Consider the following 23,423-nt stretch of genomic DNA (forward strand, 5'->3'; position numbering starts at 1 on the left):
AGACTCCAGACAGAAACTCAGCCTACTGATGCCTTGATTTTCTTCTAGAAAGACCCACACCTGACTTATGACCTGTAGAACTGTAATACAAAAAAATTGATTTTTTGAAGCCACTAAATTGGTGGTACAATTTGTTACAGCATTAGAAAATGACCGCACTGTGTGATCCTGAGTAAGTCCCTCCTTCAAACCAGGCCTCCTTCTGTCAGGCAATGGGAAAGGGTGGTCAAGGTGATCTCCAAGGGTCCGGCTGGCTCTCCAAGTCTCACTCTGCTCCCCTGACATCCTACCTCCCCTAGAGCCCTGCCCCAGGTCCGGGATGGTCTTGGGTTGAATGCCACTAAAGAAAAAAATAGAAAGGAGCAAGGGGTGGAGAAGATGAATGTTCAAAGCCCCAAGGTGTTTCCTAAAATCCCACCCCGGACACTCAAAAAAAAAAAAAAAAAAAAAGCCTCCCGTTTTGCCAGTTGTTACCTCCTGGACCATCATCCCCCAACAGACGAACGAAGTGGAAAATCTGGGAGCGCAAGAAAAAAAGCTTCTTCCTGATCAACTGGTAGACGCTGTCCAGAGCACTGAGTGAAGGACTCCCTAGCCTTGCACAGATTGCGAGGTGCAAAGTCCCGATTATCAATGCCTGCCTGGGGCAGGGGATTAGGACTGGTGACAGGTAGGCCACCGATAGGTCACCGGTCCTTGAAACTGATTTGGGGAGTTTAGTTTTCTCTGTCTTTCCTTCTCTCTCCTCCGTTTCATTCTCTCTGATCCTAGGTAGTCGGTCACCAGCAATTCGCATGTCCAATCGGCCAGTCGGACTCCAATCAATAAAATAAGGAGACTAGAGGTACGCACCAGTAAGCAACACAGAGCACACAGTGCAGCTGTGGAACCCGGCTTGCTGGTGTCCGCCGTGCCAGCCAGGGAGAGTTCTGGCCTGTTCCCCTTCCTGGCTACCTCTGAGCTTTTCTCCGGGATGTACACCATTCTGTTTCCCTAGTGAGTTGGAAGGATACTAGGGTCCCTAGTGATTTACTAGTCCAGTGGCTGTCAAATTCTTACTTACCATCCCCTAGGTCACCCTGCAAGTAAGTGAAGAAGCAAGACCTGAACCCAGATCCCCATAATTCTGGTGAGGTTCAGGACATAGGCCCTGAAACCAAACTGCCTGGGGGCAAACTGCAGCGTCCTGTGATCACAGGTGAGTTCCCTATTTTCTTGGGACCTCAGTCTCCTCAACTGTAAAATGGACAGATTGGTGGTCCCTACCTCATAGGATTGTGGTAAAGACTAAATGAATTAACACATGTAAAATGCTTAGAATAATACCTGGGTCATAGTCAGCACTCATAAACGTCAAGTACGATTTTTTTTTTTTTAAGTAGGCTCAACATGGGGCTTGAACTCACGACCCTGAGATCAAGACCTGAACTGAGATCAAGTGTCGGACACCGGGCCAGCTGAGCCACCCAGGCGCCCCTCAAGTATGATCATTATTACATCATTTGGCTTGTCTGGCCCATTAGGGCAGGTGTCTGCAGGGTGTGGTAATACCAGCATTTACTCCTATAAACTGTGAGTGTGAGTACACGTGTCTATCTTTGATTCCACTGCCAACAGTGGCAGTGTAAGAACAATCAAGATAAAGATTCTCTTTCCTTGGAGACATTTCCATATTTATTTGTAGTTTAGCCACAGAGAGGAAACAGAAGCGCATTTTTTTTTTTTAAAGAAAGATCAGAATACAGCTAGGAAAGCACCTGAAACTGAGACTGCCACTTACCCCCTGGGCCCCGTATGTGACCCAACCACATGAGGCCCCCAAAGTGTCTCATTTGGTTTATGTCTCCAACTCCTCACCCCAGCTCGGTGATTTTTAGGCTACGCCAGAGACAAGGAATCCCCAGACCTTCCATGCGGTGCAGCCCACAGTTCTGACGCCCTGAGAGGTCACTGTTTGGAACACTTGATGAGCATGACTTGTAACCTCCATGGCATGACTCATGACCCCAGGACAGCTGGAAACAGGAGGTCCCGCTGCAGTGGAGAAGTGCTTCTCCTCAGCTTTTTCGGTCATTGCTGCAGAGCACATGATGTCCTGAGGCTCAGCGGGGCTGTCTTGCACGCGCTCACAGGACTGACGGCTGCCTACGTAACCCAAAGGGCGCATCACGCTCCACGGTAGGCGCCCACCTGTTCCATCACCACTTCATTTTACAGATGTGGAGAGCGAGGTCAAGAGGGGGAGAATGCCTCATCGAGGTACCTCCGAGTGTCTCCTGACTTCCGGAGAACTGTCCTTCCCACCCCATCTCCAGCCTCAAACCCATTCAGGCATTTGCCAGCCTTCCTAGCTCCCCACTGCAGTGGTGCTGCGGGTCTTAGCAGCTGTTCAAGGGCTCCTTGAGACTTCAACGTCTGAGCAGCTTTCACTACTATTGCCAAGAGCTTTGAGGAATCTACAGAGAAATGAGAGACTCCTGAGCCTTCACCCCCCACCCCCCACCCCCCACAGGACCAGGGCCGGCCAGGAAGAAAGGGTGGACCTGCAGGAAGAGGAGGCCAGCCTGACCGCTCAAAATAGCAACCCCCACAGTTGTGCAGATGTGAACGGTTGACCTCTCCTTCTTCCAGGCCCTGAACAGTACTGAACACCTACTTGCCAGGGCCCTGGGCCAAGTGCTGAGGAGGCCTCGGAGATGAGGCTTGGAGAGACAGTCTCTCCCCTCAAGGAATTTGTGGAGGGGTGGAGAGAGCAGGGGTGCAAGAGAACCCACGACTGGAACAGCCAAGTCCTAAGTAAGGAGGCAGGGGGAGGAGGAGGAGGAAGCTTGGAAGGAAGGCTTCTCTCCCTGGTAACTCTGCACACCCGCTCTCTCATTCGATTTCTGTACGCAAAGGATATCTTCTCCCTTTCACAGATGGAGAAACAGGGCCGGGAGACAGGATGGGGAAACTGCTGGTGTCGGCCCAAGGGAACCCACCCCACTCCAAACTCCTGGCGCCTCTTCCCACGCGGGGCTTTGAGAGAAGCCGCCGGCCGCGGGGCTGGGCTCACCCACCGGAGCTGCGGCTCCCAGGAGGCCCCAGATCGGCCGAGAAGGTGGCTGCAACTTCGGGACTGAGAGAAGCAGAAAAAGCGAACGCAGGAGGGATGACGGCGGAGGAAGGAGGCAGAAGACGGGGAAGGAGAGGAGGACAGTTGGGAGGACGCTGCGGTAGGGACCACAGGAGAACGGAGCCCCACGCGCGACACCCGATGGCCCCACTCACCCCGGGATCCGCAGAGCTGCTTCTCCGGAAAGCCCGTGATCCCCGCCGCAGCCGGATAGCGCCGAGTCTGCGGGAGGCTCGGGGCAAGGGACGGCGCGAGCGCTTCTGCGGGCTCGCGGGGTTGGCGGGGAGCGCGGGCGCCACGGCGGGGGGAGCCCAGCCCCGGGGTCTGGACGCCGCACGTGCCGGGCCCTCGGAGCCCGCGGCGGCGGCGGGAGCGCGCTGGAGCGGCCGGGACGCGCGGCTCGGCCCCGGGGCTGCGCTCGGCGGCGCTGGAATGCGCGGCCGCCAGGGACCGCCCCCGGAAAGCCCGGGCCCCCGGCCGCCGCCGCCGCCGCGCCCCGCCCCCACCGACCCCGCGGCCGCCCCAGCCCCAGGAGAAGCCCGGGGGCCCTGGCTTCCCCTCCAGCCCCCGCCACGCGCTCGCGTGCGGGCCCGGGCGATCGCTTCGGCCGTCGGGGCGCCGTGCTCCTTACCGTGGACCGGGAGGGTCGGGTCGACCGCAAGCGATCCTCCAAACTCCTCTCCGGCCGAAGTCTGGCCGATGGGCTTGGGCGGCGGGGCCGAGACTCTCAGCTCCTGCTTTGCAGTGTACTGAGTGCAGGATCCTTGACAAGCGGCTTCGCCAAGTGAGGCTAATAACACCTGTGTCCCAGCCTTGCCGTGAGGACGGACTTAGACGCCAGTGGGAAGCTGGTTGGTTGTCTGCTGTGGCACGCCTCTGAGCATCCTGTTCATTTTTGTGACAACAGTGGAATGGCCCGATCCAAGGTACTCCTGGGCCCGGGAGAGCTGCTTCTGAGAGGACTCCGCGCCCTGCCTGTGCCCGGCCCAGCTTCCACGCAGGACAGTGCAGCTGTGCGATCTCCTGCCGCCTCTGCGATGCACCGGGGACAGGGACTCGCGTCCCTTCTTGGTATCCACACTGTTTAATTCGCAGTCGAGCGCTCTTCAGTCTTGCTCTAAAACACAGGAGCTCAGGCCTTGACCATCAGTGTGACCTTGAGGAGTCTTGGAGCCCAACTGTGTGTCAGTTTCTTCCTTTGCCAATAGATTTAGTAAGAACTATATTGCCTTCCCAGGCCTAAATCGGATATGGTGTGGGGGCTGAACTTACCCCTACTGTCTTCTGTGAGTCGGGGATGAGGTCAGCAGAAATGACATCGAAATCATCACTACCAGATGCCAGTTTTTTAGAGGGGAAACAATGAGGATGAAGGGGATTGACATGAGAAATGATTTGACAAAAATTCTGGGAAATGTCACCCAACAACATGTTCTAACCAAAAAAGAGACGTGTGGAATCTTACAAACAAACAAGGACCACACAATTCTGAATAGTTTAATACAAAACTCTCCATGGGGCAGGGGGAGCTAAAGGAGAACAAAGTAAATTTAATAGAAAATGTTCCCTGGTTAGTGGAAGGAGTAGGAGTAGGTGTCTGGATGGACACCTGGTAACTCCCTGCGCGGGGTGTGAATGCTGGCTTCCATCTGGGAGAATGCAGAACCCCAGGGCTGGAGCCGGCACTACCAAGACTCACTCTGCCTTTCCCAGTTCACAGCCTATCAGTATCTCTTTAATAATGATTTGCCCTGGCACCCAAAAAGCCAGTCGAAGAGAAAATTGAATAACAACCTGTGGGAAACATACTACATTAACTCTGTCTCACTTGGGTTGATTTTGCTGAGAGGGCTTTGGAAGAGAAGAATAATGGATGCTGGGTTGGGGGAGGAGGGGAAAAAATAGCCGATTTCAGTGCCAGGCTTTGTAGCAGCAAAACCCAGGGAACAACTTACATTTCACTTCCCTGGTCCTCAATTACAGGTATTCCGAAGGGAAAACCATCAGGAATTAAAAAGAAAAAAAAAAGTAATACGGAGGGAATTTGAATAAAAGGAGTTGCAGCCTAACAGCATTCTACCAAAATCCTGCCTAAAGGGGGCCCCCACCAGGATACAATTCATCTCAGAAACCCTCTCATTGAATCACACCTATGCAAGAATTCTCTTTTTTGTATATTTTGCACTTGCACAAGTACATTTATTTAGTTTTGGGGAATAATGTGGTGTGTTGGATTGGAAGTCAGGAAACCAAAATTCCGAGTCTCTCTAAGTAGCTAAATGACCATAAATGCCTCAGTTCCTCCCTTGTAAAATAGTAAAATGAGACCTATTCCTTCCATCTGATACAATTATTGTGTGTAAAGATTTCATTCATGTATTTCTTTATTCAAAACTATTCATTGAAAGTCTCATACATGTTCTAGGTACCAAGGAAGACTAATTCTCTTTCTTTATTGTTTGACATATAGTGGGGGAACTGTTCACCATAAATAAGCAAACAAATAAAAAAGCAAAGTGATGGGGCGCCTGGGTGGCTCAGCCCTTAAGCGTCTGCCTTCGGCTCAAGTCATGATCCCGGGGTCCTGGGATGGAGCCCCACATCGGGCTCCCTGCTTGGCCGGAAGCCTGCTTCTCCCTCTCCCACTCTCCTTGCTTGTGTTCCCTCTCTCACTGTCTCTCTCTATCAGATAAATAAATTAAAAAAAAAAGCGAAGTGATATCAATTTGTGAAACCGTGAAGAATATAAAATGAGATGACGTAATGGTGATGGAGCACATTTTATGTTTGATCATGGAGATTGTAGTTAATCTGAATTTCCTGAATTGTTTGTATTATCAATGATTATATTACTCTATAATATATCAACTTAAATGTAATTTCCAAGGTCTTTCATTACACTCTAAGAATTTAGACTGATCTTAAATTATTGCCTGGATAATTTGTAAGGAAGATAGAACACAAAAACATTCCTCACCAAGCGTGGTATGCATGCGCACACGCACACACACGCACACACACACACACACACACACACACACTCCTTTGCCTCCTACTTTTATATGGTTGAGAGTGGATAAGCCTTTGGGGTATATTAATGTATACATTCAATTTTGCCACTTTAAGAAATGCAAGTGGGATGTGTGTGGCTGTAAGAGCGTTTACAATGCTTGCTTTGCTGGTCTGCTAAATGGTTGTATCTTTCAAACCTTACTCAGGTACTTGCCTACTATTATCTACTTGAGGAAATAGAAGGTAGTTACATTGCTTAAAGGATGTAATTTATGTGCTAAGAGAGTAGATCTCAATGTTCTCCCCACAAAAAAAGAAGAGGTGACTATGCGATGGGAAGGAAGTGGTAGCTAATACCGCGGCAGTAATCGTTTTGCTATTTATAAATGTATCATATTAACATGTCGTACACCTTAGACTCATACAATGTTAAATGTCAATTATATCTCCATAAAGCAGGAAAAAAGAGAAATGGGCAGGATCCTATTTTATTCAGTATGATGAAGACTAAAAAAATATTTTTAAAATACACAAAATAAGATATGAACAAATGTATGAACATATCATTTTTCAAGAAGAAAAATTTTGTCTGTAACAATACCAATTCTCTTCAGATAAATATACAAACCTAAAAAACATTGTAACTTATATGGCCCGTTGAGACTATCTTAAGAATGGAAGTAGTAAAGAAATACAAATATAGCATAAGATTATGAGTGCAGTTTTGTTATCAAGGGAAAAAGAGCAATTTCATCTTGAAGTAAAAAACTGTACCAGAATGTGAAAGATTAGCAAGAGACAAATTTTGAATGGGTAAGTTGTAGAAGTTTGATGACAAGAAAACTTTGTTCCGTTGCTTTATAATACCTGCAAATAATGAGTCTTGAAGGAAGCAGTGAAATATGTTAAAATTTTGACAAAATCGCCACTGTTGTAATGGGCTTACTCATAAGACTTTTTAAAAAGGTCTTTCTGGCATTAACGTGAGAGTAGAATTTGGTTTTGTTTATCTCTATATTAAAATGGCAAACTAGTGTGGAATATTCAGTTTGTACTTCTGTTTTTTCCCCCTTAGAAAGGCAGACTGCTACATGTAGCACTTGTTCGGATGTGTCTGGATTTTTGGAAGTTTGACTACCCTATGTGCCCCAGAAATGGACCTTAAGAGCTTGTTTGGAGGTTCTAGCAGGGTACTGAAGCTTCTCATATATCCTTGACCCAAGAATGGTCCTTCTCTATGGGAGAAAGTCATCCTCTTCCACTCCGCTCAGCTTCAGGAGGGCCGCACAGGAGTGGTGTGGGAGGAAGGGGACACCCACGTAGCCAGCCAGATCAGCCAGATCAACCCTGGTGATCAATGGGGTGACAAGTCGCAGTCAGACTGCACTCATAGCCTCAGTTTCTTCTTAACAAGAGATAGTGAGGGGCGCCTGGGTGGCCCAGTTGGTTAAGCACCTGCCTTCAGCTCAGGTCATAATACCGACGTCCTGGGATCAAGCCCCATACACGTCTGTCTGGCTCCCTGCTCACCACGGAGTCGTCTTCTCCCTCGACCCCTCCCCCTGCTCGCGCTCAATCTCTCTCTCTCTTTCAAATAAGTAAATAAAAAAAAAATCTTAAAAAAATAAGAGATAGTGAAAGTTATTTTTAATTTCTGTACAATCTGTACAGAAATAGCAGATATTATATATCTGAGCAGCATAACTTTTCTGTGTTTTGTGCTTTGTCATGCCCTCAATCACTTAAAAACAAAACAACAGAAGTTCCTCATTTCTTAAATAGCTAAAGTTCCTTATAATTATACCTATGGTTATGTTTATTTAACTAGTGTATTGTCACTCTGATTAACAGGCAGCCAAGCTACAACCATTCATCATTCCCAGGCATCTATGCTTCTGTCTTAAGCTAGGGATGATTCTCCTTTGAAAATTCTTTTTAACATTACCTTCCCAAGATCAGTTCGATAGTTTATAAAAATGTAATGTGTTTTTACATATCAAAGCATCTTTGGTGCTTCCTAGATAGGTAAAATACCAAAGGCTGGATCTCTCACCTTGTAACCCATGATGTGTCATTCACAATCAGGAGGGACAGCAGGTAGAATTAGTTAGGTATGTTTGAAATGCTCCCTATGTCTTAATTGGCTCACTACTGTTCTAGGATATACCTTATACACTAAGCCCACAAAATGGGATAAGCTGTCCAATCAAAAAAGTACATTCTAACTTCCCCATGTTTATTTTTAAAAGTAGATTTGTCTGGGGGTGCCCGGGTGGCTCAGTGGGTTGAACGTCCAACTCTTGATTTTGGCTCAGGTCGTGATCTCAGGGTTGTGAGATTGAGCCCCTTGTCAGGCTCTGCGCTGGGCATGGAGCCTGCTTAGGATTCTCCCTCTCCTCTCTGACCCTTCCCTCTCTAAAAAAATAAAAAGTAAAAAAATAAAAGTGGATTTGTCTGTGTACCCTTGTCCACAGTACACTGTTGAGGAAACATGGACAAAAACCATAACCCAATAGGATTTTACTCTCCTCTATTCTGATATGGTTGTCTCGTCTAGTAAGTTAACAGAGGCTTCAGTCTAATGGACAACAAGTGGTTTTTGCTTTCTTTACATGTTTACCTGAAGTCCCCTGCTACGGCTAAGGCATCTTCAACAAAGGACAGTCCCAGCAACTTGGTGAGAAAGATTGTACCAGGTACTCGTTACTGGAATAGATTTACAGGGCCAGGCTTCTCAGCATAAGTTGAAACTGTGACCACACGTAGCTATCTATAGTTTGAACCATAGGACTGAATCAGGATTGCTCAGACTCTTTTTAGTCCAGAAACAAACAACTTTATGGAATACACTGTTGAGCCAAAGTTTGTGAGTCAAGAATCAATCACATGAGCCAAATAAGTTCATGAGAAGAATAGAATAGTGGTTATTTGTTTTAGAATATTATTGGATTGTTTTTAATGCTTTGGATTTGACGTGCTTATAAGGAAGTCCTTTTTCCCTTTTTTTTTTTTCTTTTCTGCTTTCTTCTCGATCTATCTGTAAGGCTCAATTTGTCTGGCTATGCTTATGCAAACTAAAAGGAAATATTTTTAAATGATATCTTGTTCCCACTGATCCCTCAGCATTCAAGAGTGAGAACTTGACTGAGTCCCTAGCCATGGAATTTATTTGTAAAGATTGAAAGAAACTGCCCTCCTCTCTACCAGGATGTAATTGGACAAATCTATTATGAAACAAAGCCATCTAAGGGGTTTTATATTTGAGAAACAATTTTATTGAATTGGCTATGATCATGTAACCAGTAAGGAAGAAGAGTTATACTTCCTGTGTGTACAGTGACCTCCCAGGAAACTGGGCTGCTGAGCCTCTTCCATGTCTCACAGGGTCCCGACATTATGCTGCTAAGATAGTGAGAAAGTTCATTTGCTGGCCAGTCACCAACCTTAGCAAATGTTGGGGACCTTGAGAAAAGATGAAGTCTCCTACTTTTAGGGACTGCAAGCAGAGCCTGATAGAAATTAATTTTTTAGCTTTGGTTTTCTGATGTTGGAATAGATGAGCAAAGACGTCAATCATTGAATAATTAAAATATTAACACTAGAAAACGCCCACTTGATACAAAAGAAAGCAGCAAAGAAGGAATAAAAACAAAAAATGCGTATGAGCTATAAAAACAGTGAATGAAATGGCAGATGTAAATTCAATCCACTGACGATAATATTAAGTGTGAATGAGTGACGGACGCAGTCCAATCAAAAGGCAGAGATTTTCAGGCTAAATAAACTAAAAACAGTATCCAACTATATGCTATGTACAAGAGGCACACTTCCGGTTCAAAGACCCGATCAGATTGAAAGTAAAAGGACAGAAAAGATATATGACTCAAAGCAAACAGCAACCGTAAGAAGGCTGGAGTGGCTGTATTGCTTACAGGAAACAAACAGGTTTTTAAACAAAATGTTACTAGAAACGAGGAGGCACATTTTATAATGATAAGTGCGTCAATCTGTGAGGAAATTATAAACATATATGCACCTAGCAACACACACACACACCGTAAAGGTCGATAGAATTAAGGGGAGAGGGGCGCCTGGGTGGCACAGCGGTTGGGCGTCTGCCTTCGGCTCAGGGCGTGATCCCAGCGTTACGGGATCGAGCCCCACATCAGGCTCCTCTGCTGGGAGCCTGCTTCTTCCTCTCCCACTCCCCTGCTGTGTTCCCTCTCTCGCTGGCTGTCTCTATCTGTGTTAAATAAATAATAAAATATTAAAAAAAAAAAAGAATTAAGGGGAGAAAGAGACAATGTGATAATAATTTTCAGGGACTCTCATACCTCACTATCAATATTGGATAGACAACTGGACAGAAGATTAACAAGGAAATAGAAGAATTGAACAGCATTATTCACATGATCCAAAAGGCAGATCAACCCAACGACAGGTGAATACCCATTCTTCTTACATGCACACAGAATATTAGACCAGATTTCAGGCCATAACATAAGTCTCAATAAATTTAAATGGACTGCAATCTTATGAAGCATGTTCTCTAATCAGGACAGTGTGTGATTGGAAATGAGTAACAATAAGAAATTTGGGATATTAACAAATATGTGGAAATTAAACAGCATAGTACTAAATGACCAGTGTATCAAAGAAGAAATCACAGAAGAAATTAGAAAACCCTTTAAGATGCATGAAAATGAAGATGTAACATTCAAAAGCCTAAGAAATGTAACTAAAGTAGCCGATAGAGGAAAATGTGTAGGTATAAACACCTACATTAAACAAGAAGAAAGATCTCCCATGAACAACCTAAACTACCAGTTAAGACACTGGAAAAAGGGGCGCCTGGGTGGCACAGCGGTTAAGCGTCTGCCTTCGGCTCAGGGCGTGATCCTGGAGTCCCGGGATCGAGCCCCACATCAGGCTCCTCCGCTATGAGCCTGCTTCTTCCTCTCCCACTCCCCCTGCTTGTGTTCCCTCTCTCGCCGGCTGTCTGTCAAATAAATAAATAAATAAATAATCTTTAAAAAAAAAAAAGGACACTGGAAAAAGAAGGGCAAACTAAACCAAAAGCAAGAAAAGGAAGGAAATGGTAAGAATTAGAATGGATATTAATGACATAGAGGATAGAACAATAATTAAGAAAATCAATAACCAAAAGTTGCTTCTTTGAAAAGATCAACAAGATTGACAAACGTTTAGCTTAAACTAAAGAAGAAAAACAAAAAATCAAATGACTAGGGTCAGGAATAGAAGAGGGGTCATTACTACTGACCTTCCAGAAACAAAAATAATTACAAGGAAATACCACGAGCAACTCTTTGTCGACAAATTAGATAACTTAGAAGGAATGGACAAATTCCTAGGAAAACATAAACTGTGGGGCTCAGTTAAGCGTCTGTCTTTGGCTCGGGTCATGATCTCGGGGTCCCGGGATCGAGTCCCAGTTTGGGCTCCCTGCTCAGTGGGGACCCTGCTTCTCCCCCTCGGGCTGCTGCTCCCCCTTCTTGTGCTCTCTCTCTCTCTCTCAAATGAATAAATAAAATCTTAAAAAAAAAAAAGAAAAAAGAAAAACATAAACCCAAACTAAATTGAGGAGAATAGAAAACCTGAGTCGGCCCATAACAAGTAGAGATTGAATTGGTAACCCAAATATATATATATCGAAAAACAAAACAATAACAACAACAACAAAACAAAACAAAACAACTCTAAAAGGGAAAGCCCAGGAACAGATGGTTTTACTGGTGAATTCTACCAAATATTAAAGAAGAATTAGTACCACTTCTTCACAAACTCTTCCAATGCACATAAGAGAAATGAATACTTCCCAACTCATTCTATGAGGCCAGTATTACCTCGATACCAAAACAAGACAAAGACAGCACAAGAAAACTACAGACCAGTGTCTCTTACAGTCACAAAAATCTTCAACAAACTACCAACAGACTTAATTCAGAAATAAATAAAAAAGATTGTATACCATGAGCATGTGGGATTAACCCCAGAAACTCAAACTTGGTTTAACATACAAAAATCAACTATTAATATACCATATCAAGAGAATAAAGAGAAAAAATGACATGACCCCATCTCAATAGACACAGATTCAATATAATTTCGATCAAAATCCCAATTGCCTTTTTTTTTTTGCAGAAATGTACAAGCTTAGGGGCGCCTGGGTGGCTCAGTCGTTAAGCGTCTGCCTTCGGCTCAGTGCGTGATCCCGGCGTCCTGGGATCGAGCCCCACATCAGGCTCCACTGCTGCAAGCCTGCTTCTTCCTCTCCCACTCCCCCTGCTTGTGTTCCCTCTCTCGCTGGCTGTCTCTATCTCTGTCAAATAAATAAATAAAATCTTTTTAAAAAAAAGAAAGAAATGGACAAGCTTATAAATGAAATTCATATGAAAATGCAAAGGGTCATAAGTAGTCCAAACAATCTTAAAAAGAACAAAGTTGAAGGATTCTACTTCCCAATTTCAAAACTTACAGAGCTACAATATTCAACAGTGTCGTGCTGGAATAATGTAGGTACATAGATCAATGGGAAAATAATTGAGAATCCAGAAGTAAACCCTCACATTTATGGCCAATGGATTTTCGAGAAGCTGCCAAAACAATTAAGTGGGGAAAGAACAGTCTCTTCAACAAATGATGCTGGGACGATTGGGTATCCAGGTGCCACAGAATAAAGAATACATTACACCTTATACAAAAATAAACTCAAAATGGATCAAAGATATAAATGAAAGAGTTAAAATTGTAAAACTCTTAGAAGAAAACAGGACTAAAACTTTATGACCAAGCAGTGGAATATTACTCAGCAATTAAAAAAACTGAAGTACTGATGCACAGTTCATGATCCTTGAAAACAGTGTGCTAGGGGCACCTGGGTGGCTCAGTCAGTTAAGGATCTGACTCTTGACTTGGCTCAGGTCATGATCTCAGGGTCATGAGATCGAGCCCCACATCAGGCTCCGTGCCGGGAGTGGAGCCTGCTTGAGATTCTCTCTCATTCTCGCTCCCTCTGCCCCTGCCCCCTCTCTCTTCTCTCTCTCTTTCTCTCCCTCTCTAAAGAAGAAGAAGAAGAAGAAGAAGAAGAAGAAGAAGAAGAAGAAGAAGAAGAAGAAGAAAAGGAAAGGAAAGGAAAGGAAAGGAAAGGAAAGGAAAGAAAAGAAAAGAAAAGAAAAGAAAAGAAAAGAAAAGAAAAGAAAAGAAAAAACAGTATGCTACGTAGAGGAAGCAAGGCACAAAGGACCATGTACTATATATTCCCTTTATATGAAATATCAGAAACAGACAAGTCAGTAGAGGTGGAAAGCAGCTTAGTGATATACTAGGGCTGGGGTGGTGAGGAGGGATGGAGGGTCGTACCTAAAGAGTGTGGGATTTCTCTCTGGGGTGATGAAAATCTTCTGAAATTGATTGCGATGATCGTTGCACAACCCCGTGAACATACTAAAAGCCAATGGATCGTATACTTGAATGAATTGTATGCTGTGGGATTTATATCTCAGTCAAGGTGAGAATGTATCTTAGGAAGGATAGTGGGTGTTGAAAACTCAATCCTAGTTCTTTGTGAGGTCTCCAAACAGAAGTTAATTCTCTCGGCTGTGGTATTTCTTCAGCACCACATGTTCCACATTTGCTGACCACACAGCAATGAGTCTTCTGTGCAAACAAGACAGGTCAAATAACCCATGAATATAATGAAATCAGCCATTTTTATGATCATAGATAATTTTTGAAGTTTGCGATCATAAAGGTGGGGTGATAAGAAAAATGATCCAGAACTTGGAAACAAACCAAAAGGATGACTAGGTGTCTTGTTAACATCAAACAAGAGCATGGCTTCACAAGCCTGCCTAAAGATCGCCCGCCTCTCTAGGGACGCGTACCCTTGTGTCGTTTACTGTTTACTGTTAATTCATGGTCTGGACATCTTACAACTCAGGAAAGTTAGATGCTAACTTGTAGGAAGTTTGATAAGGTACAGATCTATTTGTTTGGTTTGTCCCATAGAGATGCAAATGATTCTATCTGTTAGCAAAGACGGCCCCAAAAGTTGTGTTTTTGTTACCCTCAAGGACATTAACCAATTTTGATCGAACTCCTCAGTCTTATTCCAGCATTCTTTCTCATCCTGCCAGTTCCTTCACTAAACACCTAAGTAAACCTTGGAGGCACGCTCACTATAGGTATGTATAGAAAATATATTTTAAACATTTTCAAAATTATTCCTTGAGAAACTATTTGGAGAGAACACTGTGCTGGAAACAGATCCCAGACTCCTTAAACTCGTGCCGTCCTTCCCAAATGCCCCAAATCCCCAAGCAAAAGGAGGTGTGTGCTCATGTAGTTTAGAGATTTTAAAAAGTGAGTTTGAATCCTGATTCTGGCAGTGACTAACTGTGTGAGCTTGGGCCCAGTATTTAATGTCTACAAGCCTCAGTTTCCCCTTCTACAAAATGTGGATAGCAATGCCTTGCTCAAGGGGTTTTAGTTAGGATGAAGTAGGATCAAGTGAAATCATGAATGCAAGGGAGCATGTGACTGGTAGGCATTACCCATTTGTCTACATGGTATGTATGGAGCACAGAGTCAGGCATGGTTTTTTCCGGGTCCTGAAGTAGATGTTTTATTGCCCTCCAGAGCATTAACTAATTCTGCATCTCATTCCTCAGTCTTGCTGCAGCATTCTTTGCCATCTTGTTAGTTGATTGATACTATTGACAATTCTTCTCTTCCTGCATTTTCAATAAATTAAGACGCTGCATGTCCACAATTAAAGATCATTTAAGCAAACCCCTCTTTCACATTTGGGGAAACTAAACTGAGGCTCAGGAAGGCTGAGCAGCTTCCCAAGGTCACCAGCCGGTCATTGTCAAAGCCAGAATATGAGCCCAGGACTGTCTGACTACAGAGCCAAAACGCTATGTCACTGCACTAACGATTTGGGGTGGGGTCTGATTTAATCAAGGCCCTCAGTTCCCAGGTTGCAGTATTGGTTGCGATAGTTGCCATTGTATCACCAGCACCTGGTGCAGAATAATGCTCTCTGGGGGGTGAATACAGGACAGGATGCGGAGAGGAAGAGGAGAGGTCAACAAAGACTTCTCTTTCTGGTTCTGAGGTTGTGCCTAAAGGCAGTTGGATGCTTGAAAACTTACTGTATTAGTCATGGCTCTCCAAAGAAACAGAACCAGTCGGATGGGTGTGTGTGTGTGTGTGTGTGTGTGTGTGTGTGTTGAGCTCCTTAACAGTGGAGGCATGCAAGCAGGAAGATATTGCAGAGGACGCCACTGGAATGGTGGGGGGCTGGTGAGACAGGGGGAAGTGAGTGCATCATGGGCACGATGGAAAGGGCACTAAACGGGCACCAAACAGTTCTAAACCGTGGCTCCTTGTGCTGGCTCTAGCGCTAGTTTGCCATGTGACCTTCAGTGTGTCCCCATCCTTCTCGAGGTCTTTTGGCCCCAAAAGTGAAAAGAAGGGAGTTGAATTAGATATTCTTTGAAGTCACTTGCACTTCCAAAATCCTTTCAAAGCTAAGACTTAGAATCTTAAGATCGCTACAGTTTTGAGTTACAAGCATATCCTTGCAGAATAATCCACCTTGTTCTGCTTATGGAAATGTGCAGCTCAGACATCACCTCCCTGCTTACAGGTTCCTCAACAGCTCAGTTCTTCCCCCAAAGTCAGGCACTGGGCAGCAGGACTCCTGAGATGACTGTTCTCTCCCTTCCCCTCTCTCCTTGGAACAATTCCCAAGAGCATTTCCACTGTACAGATCCTTGGGCAAAATGCCCTCTTAACTCTTTGGGGAAGCCCCCACTGGCTTGCTAACTTTCAAAAGAAATGTGCCTTTAACCTAAAAACTAGATGCAGGGATTTTTATTTTTATTACAACCTTTTTTTAATCGTAGTCGAAAGACCTCATTGAACTAGTGATGAGGCAAGAAGGTAAAATGATGGGATTTTCCAAACCTGTGGCATTTGAGACGAAAACAAGTTGCTGAGCGGACAGGAAGGAAGAAATGGAGACGGAAGGCTTTCACATAACAGTTTTCAGGTGGAGCGATGGTCACATGGTCTCATGAGCGGGGTTGTAATTATCTGCGCTCACTCTCCTGGCTTAATTCCAAAGTGTTCAATTATCATCATCATGTAGCTGAGAGGGAAGAGAATGCCTATTACTGGCAGATATCATAGTCCAGACAGTATAATTTTTAAAATCTTTTAAAGATTTATTTATTTATTTTAGAGAGAGAGCACGAGTGGGAGGGGTGGAGGGAGAGGGAGTGAGAATCCCAAGCCGACTCTGCGCTGAGCCCCACGTAGGGCTCCCTCTCCCACCCTGAGATCAGGACCTGAGCCGAAACCAAGAGTTGGCTGCTTACCTGACTGAGCCACCCAGGCACCCCCAACCAGTATAATTTTTGAAGTAAATGTGGTCTTAAGGAAAAAAAAAATCGGGGCACCTGGGTGGCTCAGTGGGTTAAGTGTCTGCCTTTGGCTCAGGTCGTAATCCTGGAGTCCTGGGATGGAGCCCCGAGTACGCTCTGGCTCAGGAGGGGAGCTTGCTTCTCCCTCTCCCTCCCTCTCTCTCAAATAAATAAATAAATAATCTTTTTCAAAAAAGAAGAAAAAAATATATAAAATAAAAGCCTTTGTCTTTATTTTTTTCCCCCAAAAGATTAAAGAACACTTCTTTAGCATTTGCCATGTAGCAAGGATTTTACATGCACTGAGTCCTTGCAGAAATTCTGTGGTGCAAACATTATTAACCTCCATTTTACACATGGGGAAACAGAGCCCCAAAGGGGGCATGCTGACTTGCCTAAGATTACTCAGCCAGGAAGTGGCAGGACCGTTCCTAATGTCTCCCAGCTAACTGCCTCCTACTCCCCGAGAGCTGCCCTGTCGTGCCTCTGTTCTCTGCTCCATGGAAGGAATAATTCCTGCCCCAGCTGAGGCACGATGCACGATGGACGAGCGCAGTCAGACCGGTAGATGCATGACTATGATAGAGGCTGGAGGACAGGAATTGGGAGCATCAAGAGGAAAAATTCTTTTGAAACCTAAACAGTGCTATTAAATTTTAGAGAGTATTGGTAAATATTACTCAGTTAGTTTATTTTTTTGTCTTTAACCCTGAATCCTTTCTAAGCTTTTATTTATTTATTCGCTTGTCATCTCTACACCCAACGTGGGGCTCGAACTCATGACCCCGAGATTAAGTGTCAATGGTCTTCCGACTGAGCCAGCCAGGCGCCCCTACTTATTTACTTTAAATATGCATCTAAGTTTTATTTGTCCCTCTGGAATCACCCTCCACACACGCCTCCATCCTGCGACATGCATGGACCGTGCATCTGTATGGGCTGTGGCCCACATCCATGTAGCCCACATCAGTGGGACACTGTCAATGCCCTGAGCTCCCCCAGCTCAGTTCTCCCCAGGCTCTCAGCTGCCAGCACCTGCTCCCATGTGGCTGAGGGCTCTTCCCACCAAGCCCAGCCTGCCAGCCTGGCAATCCCAAAGTACCTAGGAATTCACACGCATCCCCAGGAGCAGCCCTCGGCCAAAGATGCTGATAGAGGCATAAACACCTGACTCCTTCAACCTCTGATGGAGGTGTTTTGAGGTGCGTGTTCACATTGTTCCCCAGAGTTTCTCTGTGGGACTAAGCTCCAGTCATCCCCACCCCGGACTGCTGGTTTAACAACCCAGTCTTCTTTTTGTTTGTTTAAGATTTTATTTTTATTTATTTGACAGAGAAAGAGAGAGCACAAGCAGGGGGAGCAGCAGGCAGAGGGAGAAGCAGGCTCCTTGCTGAGCAGGGAGCATGAAGCAGGGCTCGATCCCAGGACCCTGGGATCATGACCTGAGCCGAAGGCTGACTAAGCCACCCAGGTGCCCCTTAACAACGCAGTCTTACTGGCTGCCTCCTCTTCCTGTATCAGTTCCTCACTCCTCTACTAGTGTTCCCTGAACCCCTCTACAGATGATTTCACTTAAACCTTCATCTCATAGTCTGCTTTGGAGGGAAGCCGAACTAAGGAAGGTTTCCTTGATGTCTGACTTCCTGTTGGGTCCAGCTAAGGGGGGAGTGGCTGTAGGAGCTGAGGCATTTTGCATTCTACCTTCCGCCCTGGGCATGCCAATGCCTGGCTCTGTCCCGGACCCAAAGGTCCCAGCTCCTGTCAGGGGGCCCTCTTCACATCGCTCTCTCTGACTCCAGGTTGCAGTAAGTACTCCCTCTCCTTACCCCTTCAGACCTCAGGCCACAAACAGCACCCTGCTTTACTAGCCCTGGGGTGCTGCAGTATTCCTTGTGATTACGCTCTGCTCCATTCCCACTTTTTTTTTTAAAGATTTTTTTTTATTTATTTATTCGACAGAGATAGAGACAGCCAGCGAGAGAGGGAACACAAGCAGGGGGGGTGGGAGAGGAAGAAGCAGGCTCATAGCGGAGGAGCCTAATGTGGAGCTCGATCCCATAACGCCGGGATCACGCCCTGAGCCGAAGGCAGACGCTTAACGACTGAGCCACCCAGGCGCCCCTCCATTCCCACTTTTAAACAGAAACACTAACTCAAAAATAGGCGTGCACTGCCATGTTCATTGCAGGTTTGTATACGATAGCCAAGATATGGAAACCTAAGTGTCCATCAATGGATGAACAGATAAAGAAATTGTGGTATGGATACTATTCATCCATGAGACAAATGAAACCTTGTCATTCGTGACAACATGGATGGACTTCATGGGTGTTTGTGAAGTGAAATAAGTCAGATAGAGGAAGACAATTACCTTACGATCTCTTCACTTACAGGTATGTCCTGGAACGTCCTACAGGTGGACTCTAAAAACAAACAGAAACAGAAAAGCTTCCCTGTGAGGGCAGAAAGAGTCTCAGATGAAACACCGACAGCTCTGCATCTAAAAGGGCTCCCCAGCAATGAATTGTACGAGGCGAACACGAGGCACAGATGGGAGTGTGGGCAAGACTGGAAATCCCAATCACCGAAGCAATAAAAGAAATCGCTCAGTGCTCATTCGATAAGCTAGAGACCCCGTTTCACTGCAGACCAACCACTTCCTCTGTCTGAACCTGTTTCCCCATGTGTCAATGAAGGAATTAGACTAATTTTGGTGGCCTAGTAACAAATACGTACTAGCAACGTAATATGCTCTTTGCTCTACCCACTTGAGCGTTCATTCACTTGTTTTACCTTCACAGCAAAGTATAAGGCTTGTTTGGCGGAGCCCTTGACACCATTCCAAAGGGGCTGGGCTCTCCCACACCAGCGTCGCCTTCTCAACCCCCGCTGGAGCTCTGAGCGTCTGATGAATGTGTTTAGCAACGGCCGGGCTCTTTCTCTGGGCCTCTTGTGAAATAGGCTTTCCTGTGTGGTAATCATCATGCTTTGTGATTTGGAACAAAGTAAACTAGAGACCGGACAAGTTGGTTTCATCCCCCTTTTTTAAACATAAAAGCATCTGATCCTTTCCATGATGTTTTTATTTTGACCTCAGAAAGAAGAAACAGATCGTCCTGATAAAGAAAGAAACTCCCAGTGGCTGAATTCAGCCAAACCATGAAATGGATTTTTCCCTGACCTGACATGGGCGTCTGTGAGGCATGACTCGAAGCCACCCTTCATATGGCAGTCTGTGTGCATGACATGCCCGGGCTGGGCATCGGGAAACCCTGTAGGCTCTACCTTCAAAATAGAGTCAGAATTTCTGGTCCACGGCATGGTCACATCCCGCCTGGATTACTGCAGTCATCTCCAAACTGACCCCTTGTTCTATCTTCGTCTTTCTATAGCCCATCCTCAAAATAGCATCCAGAGTGACCCTTGTAAAATGTAAGTTAGATCATGTCACTGCTCTGCTTGAAATCCTGCAATGACTCCCTGCTGCCTTCAGAGCAAAAAGACAAAAGGCAAAAATACAATGTCCTTAAAATGTCCTTCAAGATCGTACATGATCTGCACCCTCCCCTTACCTCTGAGATTTCATTTCCTCAACTTCATCCCCTTGCTCACTCTTTAACAGCCCCTCTGCTTCCTTGCTGTTCCTCAGGCCCTAGAGCGGCTGTCCTCTGCTTGGAAGGCTCTTCCCGCAGATAGCCACCAGCCTGCTTCCTACCTCCTCCAAATATTTGTTCAAATGTAACTTCTCACCAGGCCTACCCTTACCACTCTATTTAAAATTGCATTCTGCCTCCCTTCCCCCATTTGTTTTTTCTCTTTCTTTCATTCTTTCTTTCTTTCCTTCCTTTCTTTCTTTTTTAAGATTTTATTTATTTATTTGACACAGAGAGAGAAAGCATAAGCAGGGGGAGCAGCAGGCAGAAGGAGAAGGAGAAGCAGGCTCTCCACTGAGCAGAGAGCCTGACCTGGGGCTCAATCCCAGACCCTGGGATCATGACCTGAGTTGAAGGTAGACACTTAACCAACTGAGCCACCGAGGTGCCCCCCCTTCTTTCTTTACCTTTTAAAAGAAGGAATTGCTTAAAGATAAAAAGGAAAAAAAAAATATATATATATATTTTTAAAGATTTTATTTATTTATTTGACAGAGATAGAGACAGCCAGCGAGAGAGGGAACACAAGCAGGGGGAGTGGGAGAGGAAGAAGCAGGCTCATAGCGGAGGAGCCTGATGTGGGGCTCGATCCCAGAATGCCGGGATCACGCCCTGAGCCAAAGGCAGATGCTTAACGACTGAGCCACCCAGGCGCCCCAGGAAAATATATATTTTTTAATTCACTGACTTCCATCTGCTTGCAAGCTGCAGACAGCTGAAGGTAGTATTCATCTATTCAACAAATGCTTATGGAGTGCCTGCTGTGTGTCTGGCACTGAGTTGGGCAGAAATTCAATCTTTGACATTATTTTAGTCAAATCAACAATCAATACACTGGTGGTCTTCTAGAAGCCAAGTTTGGAGGTAGGCGGTGAACTGTGTAGAGATGGAGGTCCAGCCAAGTATAATGAAGGCAATAAACTTGGAATGAAGACCTGTGTTTGAACCCTAGTTTCACCTCTAACTTCCTCTGGGGTCTTCCCAAGTCCCTTCCCTTTTCTGGGCTGGCTTTAGCTCATCTTTACAGTAAGCAGAGTGGACTAAATAATTTAATTTAAGGTCACTTCTGGCTTTACCGTTCCAGGCGTTTACCCTTATTTCATGAGAGCTACAGTCTCTAGAGCTAATTGTGAGTTCCGAGGGGCGAGCTGGCAAGCAAGCGGGAGGAGGAAATGAGTGGAGTGCATGGCCGTGAGCTGTCTGTCCCTTACGAGCCAGCACTTCAGAGGCCAGAGGTCTGCCTCAAGCACTAGCAGCAGTTGGGTAACAGCTGCAGTGGTCAGCCCGAGGTCGCCCTGTGCATCCTCTAGCTGAAAGAGGACACCCAGCTCATGTCTCCGCATCCTCTGGAGAGCACAGAGGAAGTGTTCCGTGGGGCCACAGAACTGACATCAGCTTTCCTTTGGTCTGCTAAGCCCAGAGAAGGGAGAGTGCGGGGCACAGGCTTTGCTTTGGCTTGAGGTGTGCTTGGGAAAGGCCTGTGGAAGCCAAGGGGAGAGCGCTCTAGAGATGTGAAACTCACATGCCTTAAATGGGAAGGATGCCATCCCAGCAAACTTCCAAGGCAAAATTGAACAGACTATCAGTTAGCATCCCACTTACTCTTACATTTGCTTTCTTCCTTCTTTTTTTTTTTTTGAAGATTTTATTTATTTGAGAGAGAGAGAGAAAGCACAAGCATGCACAAGCAGGGGGGAGGGGCAGAGGGAGAGGGGAAAACAGACTCCCTGGGGAGCCTGAGGAGGGCTCAATCCCCGGATCCTGAACTGAAGGCAGACACTTAACCAACAGAGCCACCCAGGCACCCCTTCTTGTTTTTTAAGTGTTGTTAGAGAAGCAACTGGTTTCTTACTCAGCTGTGGATATGAATTAACAGATGTGGCACGAAGCAGGGAAGTTCATTTATGAAATGAGAAAACGTAATACTGGGGCACCTGGGTGGCTCAGCTGGTTAAGTGTCTGCCTTTGGCTCAGGTCATGATCCCATGGTCCTGGGATCGAGCCCTGCCTCAGGCTCTCTGCTGAGTGGGAAGCCTGCTTCTCGTTCTCCCTCTTCCCCTTCCCTTCCCACCCCTGCTGCTCTCTCTCACTCTCTTGCTCACTCTTGCTCTATCTCAAATAAATAAAATCTTAAAAAAAAAAAGACAGAAAAAAGAAAATGGGATACTGTACCAGGAATCAGACAACCTGTGGCATATTTCTTCCTCTGTATTTGTTTTCACCATCCAGAAGATGCAGGGATTAAAGTAGGATCTTTCCGGTATGTGACAATTCTAAGTCATCCAGTCTATCACACCAAAATGCTATCATAGGCAAGAGACAGCAAACTCCAACCCATGGCTATTGCCTATCTCTGTGACGCCTGCAGGTACCACTGAGGCAGGCTGGCACTGTAAGCTTTGGCAACCAAGCCAGGCATNNNCTTTCCCTCACTGCTCCCAGGACCTGCCTCCCAGGCCAGTGCCTGTGCCTTGCTGCTGCCCGGGGCCCATGCTGATATCCACCTGCACAGGGGATTCTGCTACTGGTGACTGCCAGTCACTGAGCAGAGGAATCTCAGTCTGCCCCAGTTGAGATGGCCAGGCTCTCCTGGGAGGAAAGAAGGGTGCCTAGATACAGGTCACTGGGGAAGAAAGTGAAATTGAGCATGATGGCAGTATCTCTCTCTCCTGTACCCCTTCACCCACCCCCCTTGACACTGGCCTTTCTCATTCTTTGCTGGGAGAAGGTCTCCAATTTGGGGCAGCACATGCTGACCATCCTGCAATGGGCAATCCAGAGAGATGGAACAGAAGTTTTCTCTCTTGTTATATAGTTACATAATATCCTCGATTTTACTTCTTGGCCCGCAAAGCCCAAAATATTTGCGATCCGGCCCTTTACAGAACAAGTTTGCCAAAGCATAGGCTATAGCGTCATCTGTAAGATGGTAGAGTAGGAAGTTAGGTGACCTGGGTTCATCCACTTCCTATTGGCGTGACCTTGGGCAAGAGTCTTAACTTCTCTGAGCCTGTTTCCTCACCCGCAAGACTGAGTTCATAGTGATAGCACCTGCCGCATAGCCTTGCTGTACACGTGTGTCAGGTGACCGGTGAACAATACGTTTCTATCAGGCAATGTGAGCAGATTTAGCAATTTGTGCATGTCATAAATAGTCCCAGATGCATGTCATCAAACAGAATTTATTGAGTC

At 45.7% G+C, this 23,423-nt stretch overlaps 1 protein-coding gene and 1 long non-coding RNA gene across 13 annotated transcripts in view; one reads left to right on the plus strand and one right to left on the minus strand.

Annotated features, from left to right (window-relative positions):
• The window catches only part of SMIM3 (small integral membrane protein 3), a 33,846-nt gene extending 14,214 nt beyond the window's left edge, over positions 1-19,632 (minus strand). Inside the window, exons 1-5 of one of the 12 annotated variants that reach the window (XR_005834848.1) lie at positions 19,372-19,583; positions 18,970-19,001; positions 16,121-16,304; positions 13,508-13,804; positions 12,408-12,467 (exon numbers count right to left, since the gene is read on the minus strand). The gene's annotated coding sequence lies outside the window, so the exon portion shown is untranslated. Of the gene's footprint in view, positions 1-3,270; positions 3,467-3,746; positions 5,707-12,407; positions 12,468-13,507; positions 13,805-16,120; positions 16,305-18,949; positions 19,002-19,371 lie in introns of those variants that run through there. The other 11 variants (XR_569083.2, XM_008692499.2, XR_569084.2 and 8 more) reach the window with 11 other exon arrangements.
• Positions 16,732-19,194, plus strand: LOC103664589. Its single transcript, XR_569082.2, has 2 exons — positions 16,732-18,383; positions 18,972-19,194. It is a non-coding gene; the product is annotated as an uncharacterized LOC103664589 (long non-coding RNA).
• Positions 19,633-23,423: the final 3,791 nt, after the last annotated feature.

Source organism: Ursus maritimus, unplaced genomic scaffold (assembly GCF_017311325.1).
Source record: "Ursus maritimus isolate PB19 unplaced genomic scaffold, ASM1731132v1 scaffold_15, whole genome shotgun sequence".
In the NCBI taxonomy this organism is placed as follows: Eukaryota; Metazoa; Chordata; class Mammalia; order Carnivora; family Ursidae; genus Ursus; species Ursus maritimus.